We start from the raw sequence: 6000 nt of genomic DNA, 5'->3' as shown, positions 1-6000 counted from the left end.
GACCTTCAATTGGACAGGAACGGGACACTGAAGCAAATTGTAATGGATGACGTAATGGCGTACCCGGAAGCATTTTGTGGGAATTTATTTCTTCTAGGTATCCATCAGCCAGCATTTTAGTGTGAAGGAAATCTTCAAACAGGTAAAACAAAAATTCACGTTTGTTTAAAACCTGACGGCTATATTAATTTTTCCCTTTTGAGAAAATTTTCATGACCTTTAAAATTCAGACTATATCAAGTATTGTTTCAGCCATTGAAGAAAGTGCTTTTGATACAGATAGGAGAGGGAAACCAAAACATTTCTCAGAGCCACACTTTTAACTCTGTCCTTGTTACAAACGGCACTTGAGCAAATTCATTTGCCTTTGGAACAGAAAACGGCAGGGTAACAGGCTTATCATTACGGATTTGAGTGTTCCAGGTTCTTTAGATAGTAAGTGATCTTTTCAAGATGACCTCTTACTGAAATATATCCCTTTTGAGAAGGGATATGGATTTCTTAGAAGAAAGCAAATCCCTATGTTAAAACGGTGTGGTGGGTGTGTTTTGTTGTTGTTTTGCTTTTAGAACTTGCAAGGCACAATCGACTTCATAGTTCGAGATCCAAATAAGACCACGACATTCCAAACAGGTGTTTCTTTTTGGTTGTTTTCAATCGGTATATCTTTGGATTGTAACCAGTAGAACTGTGCTTGAACTGGAAAGAAGTAGCGGAGGTTTCAGAAGTGGAACATAAGGTGGAACGGTAAGCTGAGAGCATTGTGCAAGGAGAGGAAAGAGGGGAAAATGGTAAGAGTTTCCTGAGTCGGAAGGGACCCCTAGGGATCGTCAAAGTCCAACTCCTGGCCCTGCACAGACACGCCAACAGTCCCACCCTCTGCAACCCTGAGAGCATTGGCCAAACGCTCCTGTATCTCTGGCAGCCTTGGGGCTGTGCCCATTGCCTGGAGAACCTATTCAGTGCCTGACCAGCCTCTGAGGAAAAAAACCTTTCCCTGATAGCCAGCCTAATCGTCCCCTGACACAGCTCCTGGCAGACCCTTGGCTCCTGTGTCTGATAGCAGAGAGCAGAGAGCAAAGTTGTCCCTGTGCTGCCCTTGAGAGGAGCTGAGAGGTCCCAAGTGAGGTGTGAGCTCAGTGTACTCTCTGCAGCTGAACCGAATGCCCTCAGCCACTCTTTGTATGGCTTCCCCTCCAGCCTCTTCACTATCTCTGTGTCCCTCCTTTGGACATTTCTCCAATAGCCTGAGGTCTTTCTGACGTTGTGGCATCCAAAATTGCCCCCAGGGCTTGAAGAGTGTGCAGTCCCAGCCCAGAGCAGAGCAGGACAATCACCTCTCTCGAGCGAGCGGTGCCACAAGATAGGGACAGTTGTCAAAAATCAGCTGGAGAAACAAATCTAACAGAGAAACAGGTGATCTTGGCACAGGAAATGGAAGAAGCAGAGGAAGAAGAAGGAGAGGATTCCTTGTAAAAGTGAAGAAAATGAGCATGCAGAACAGGGACCAGGCATTATGCAGGTAAGTGAGCAAGAGAATAAGTTTGAAAGAGAAGGCACTTTTGTCCAAAAGAAGTAGATATAGGAAGTCTTTTTGCTGAGAAGGAATATAAAGGTTTTTTCCGTTTAGTTTGTATATGAAGCACCCAGGGCTCTGAATCATGTTTTTAAAAAGTTAAGATTTTTGCTAAGAGTAGAAGTAGTTTCCGTGACCAAGATCTAAGTTAGGTAGTGTCCTGGTTTTGGGCAAATTTGGGGGAAAACGTCCAGAAGGAGCCCCCAGACAGCAAACCCCACGACTCCTCCCCCCCCACCACCGGGTTCGGGAAGAATTCCCTCAGAGAAGAGTGGGAGAAAAAACCTGTTTATTTAACAAGCAAGACACTCCCCAGCACAGGGAAAAAAAAAAAAACAACACCAGCTGTAAAAAAAAACTCTTTCACCGTTCTGAAGGGATGACAAGTTCAGTCTCTCCGGCGAGTGGTCGCTCATTTATCAGTCTCCGGTGCTGGGGATGACTGCTGCAGGTGACAAAGTGTAGACTCCCGGTGTTTCTTGGGGTTTCCCAGGTCCCCGTCCAGAACAGGTTCAGATGGTATCCAGGAGAGGGAGGGAACGGGGTGGAAGAGAAAACAGTCCAGGGAAAAAGTTGGACTGCCTAGCTGAACTAACTAATAAGCAAAAAGTAAGGGCAAAGCGAAGGAAAGAAAAAGAGGCAGAAGCGAGCAAGCAGGCAAGCCGAGCTAAAACCTCTCCTAAACATAGACCATGGGGGAGGTGAGCCGGCTGATAACAAGACAAAACAAAGCTTCACTTTCAGAGTCAGTCCTGGAAGCACAGGACATAATACCAAACATAATCAGAACACACGATTGGAGATACAAACACCATAACATCACCCTAGGACATTCCACCCCTTATCTCCATATCGTGAACATACTAAACAGCATGTAAAACTTCAGCAAGTATAAATTTCCATCTTTCACTTACTCGGACACATTTTCTTCCATCTCACTTGCTCAAACCTTCGACACTTACACATTTCCTTCTATCTCACTTGCTCAGACCTTTGACAGTTACACATTTCCTTCTGTCTCATGCTGCCTCACCCCACAATCAGATGTCCCTGAGGTACACATCGTGTTGTTCCATCTCTCTGCATTATCCACCATGTACAACCTGGTCCTTGAGCAAAGACAATCCCACGAATGGGTTTGTCTGTACTCGGGGCAGAATTGATCCAAACTGCCTTCCCTAACAAACCTCTGATATGTGCCTCTGGGACTTTGTCTCCATCTACTATATTCAGGGACTCAGACTGGGCAGGGCCTGCTCCGTTGGTGGAACCTCGGGTGTTAACTAACCAAGTGGCCTTTGCTAAATGCTGCTCCCAGTTTTTGAAAGATCCCCCACCCAATGCTCTCAAGGTGGTTTTTAACAGTCCATTGTACCTTTCCACTTTCCCTGCAGCTGGTGCATGGTAGGGGATATGGTACACCCACTCAATGCCGTGTTCCCTAGCCCAGGTGGTGATAAGGCTATTCTTGAAATGAGTCCCATTGTCTGACTCAATCCTCTCAGGGGTACCATGCCTCCAAAGGACCTGCTTTTCAAGGCCCAGGATGGTGTTACGGGCTGTAGCGTGAGACACAGGGTAGGTTTCCAACCATCCAGTGGTGGCTTCTACCATGGTGAGCACGTAGCGCTTGCCTTGGCGTGTCTGGGGCAGTGTGATGTAATCAATCTGCCAGGCCTCCCCATACTTGTACTTGGACCACCGCCCCCCATACCAGAGGGGCTTCACCCGCTTGGCTTGCTTGATGGCAGCGCACGTCTCACAATCATGGATAACTTGAGAAGTACTGTCCATGGTTAGATCCACCCCTCGGTCTCGTGCCCACTTATAGGTGGAATCTCTACCCTGGTGGCCTGAGGCATCATGGGCCCATCGTGCTAGGAACAACTCTCCCTTGTGTTCCCAATCAAGGTCTATCTTCGACACCCCTATCTTTGCAGCCTGATCTACCTGCTGATTGTTTTGCTGCTCTTCATTAGCCCTACTTCTGGGAACATGGGCATCTACATGGTGAACCTTCACAGGTAGTTTCTCTAACCGGGTAGCGATATCTTTCCACTCTTCGGCAGCCCAAATTGGTTTTCCTCTACGCTGCCAGTTAGCCTCTTTCCATCTCTCCAACCATCCCCACAGAGCATTGGCTACCATCCATGAATCGGTATAAAGGTAAAGCTTTGGCCACCTCTCTCTTTCTGCAATGTCTAAGGCCAGTTGAAACGCTTTGAGTTCAGCAAGTTGACTGGATCCACCCTCTCCTTCAGTGGCCTCTGCTACCCGTCGTGTGGGGCTCCATACAGCTGCTTTCCACCTCCGATTCATCCCCACAATGCGACAGGAACCATCGGTGAATAGAGCATAGCGTGTTTCCTCTGCTGGCAGTTGGTTATATGGTGGAGCTTCTTCAGCCCGTGTTCTTGCTCCTCATCTGTGACACCAAAACTTTCACCTTCAGGCCAATTTGTAATTACTTCCAAAATCCCAGGGCGCTTCAGTTTTCCAATCTGGGCGCGCTGTGTAATGAGGGCAATCCACTTGCTCCATGTAGCGCTGGTGGCATGGTGGGTAGAGGGAACCTTTCCTCTGAACATCCACCCCAGCACCGGTAGTCGGGGTGCCAGAAGGAGTTGTGCTTCTGTGCCAACCACCTCTGAGGCTGCTTGGACCCCTTCATAGGCGGCCAAGATCTCCTTCTCTGTTGGGGTGTAGTTAGCTTCAGACCCTCTGTAGCTCCGACTCCAAAATCCTAATGGTCGGCCTCGAGTCTCACCAGGCACCTTCTGCCACAGGCTCCAGGACAGACCATGGTTCCCGGCTGCAGAGTAGAGCACGTTCTTCACATCTGGCCCCGTCCTGACTGGGCCAAGGGCTACTGCATGAGCAATTTCCTGCTTTATCTGGGCAAAAGCTTGTTGCTGCTCAGGGCCCCAATGGAAATCGTTCTTCTTGCGGGTAACCAGGTAAAGAGGGCTCACGATCTGACTGTACTCAGGAATGTGCATCCTCCAAAAACCTATGGCGCCTAAGAAAGCTTGTGTCTCCTTCTTGTTGGTTGGTGGGGACATAGCTGTGATTTTGTTGATGACATCAGTAGGAATCTGACGCCGTCCATCTTGCCACTTCACTCCCAGGAACTGGATCTCTCGAGCAGGTCCCTTAACTTTACTCTTCTTGATGGCGAAGCTGGCTTCCAGGAGGATTCGGATGATTCTCTCTCCTTTCTTGAACACTTCTGCTGCTGTGTTCCCCCACACAATGATATCATCAATATATTGTAAATGTTCTGGAGCCTCACCCTTTTCTAGTGTAGTCTGGATCAGTCCATGGCAGATGGTAGGACTGTGCTTCCACCCCTGGGGCAGTCGATTCCAGGTGTACTGCTCTCCCCTCCATGTGAAAGCAAACTGAGGCCTGCATTCTGCTGCCAGAGGAATGGAGAAAAATGCATTGGCAATATCTATAGTGGCGTACCACTTTGCTGCCTTGGACTCCAGCTCGTACTGCAGTTCCAGCATGTCCGGCACAGCAGCACTCAGTGGTGGAGTCACCTCATTCAATGCACGATAGTCTACGGTCAATCTCCATTCTCCTTCAGATTTACGCACAGGCCAGATGGGGCTGTTGAAGGGTGAGTGGGTTTTGCTGACCACCCCTTGGCTCTCCAGCTCACCGATCATTTTATGGATGGGAACCACAGCATCTCGAGTTGTTCTGTATTGTCGGCGATGCGCTATGGAAGTGGCAATTGGTACCTTTTGCTCTTCTCCCTTCAGAAGTCCTACTGTGTTTGGATTCTCAGACAGTCCAGACAAGGTGTTCAATTGCTGGATGCCCTCTGTCACCACAGCTGCTATCCCAAATGCCCACCTGAATCCTTTTGGATCTTTAAAATACCCCCTGTTGCGTTTCCTAGATACATTGTAAATGGTACATCCCGTGACCCCTGCTGTGCCCTGTATCTTGGTCCCTCTCCCCTCCTGGCCACACAGAGCTGGCTGGGATCCAATTTCTCCCCGCCCCCCCTTTCCAGACCCTAGAAAAGGTCAGGACCCGCTGACCTCGCTCTCTTATCCCGCACTTCTCTTTTTCCCCCCACTCTCTTCCCCCGCGCTTTTTCTCTTCCCCCGTTCTCTTCCCCCCCCCACGCTTTTACCCTGTCCTTCCCCCTCTTTTCTCTCTCTTCCCCCGCTCTTTTCCCTTCCCTTTTCACTCACTACCCACGAGAAATAAACCTGTAACTTTATCAGGGGAAAGAGCCTCTTTTGATATCTTAACTACGTCTCTGTGGCTAGGGCCCAGGGGAATTTCACCCTAACACTTGAGCTAGACCGGAGGAAGGGTGAAAGACCCTGTTTTGGGCCGAGAAAAAGCCTTACACCCCCTTCGGAGGTAATCTATGCCCAAAATGCATGGGGCCACTGGGCCAG

Source organism: Sturnus vulgaris, chromosome W (assembly GCF_052056855.1).
Source record: "Sturnus vulgaris isolate bStuVul1 chromosome W, bStuVul1.hap1, whole genome shotgun sequence".
Lineage (NCBI taxonomy): Eukaryota > Metazoa > Chordata > Aves > Passeriformes > Sturnidae > Sturnus > Sturnus vulgaris.
The sequence above is the reverse complement of the archived record's forward strand: the minus strand, read 5'-3'. Positions refer to the sequence as shown.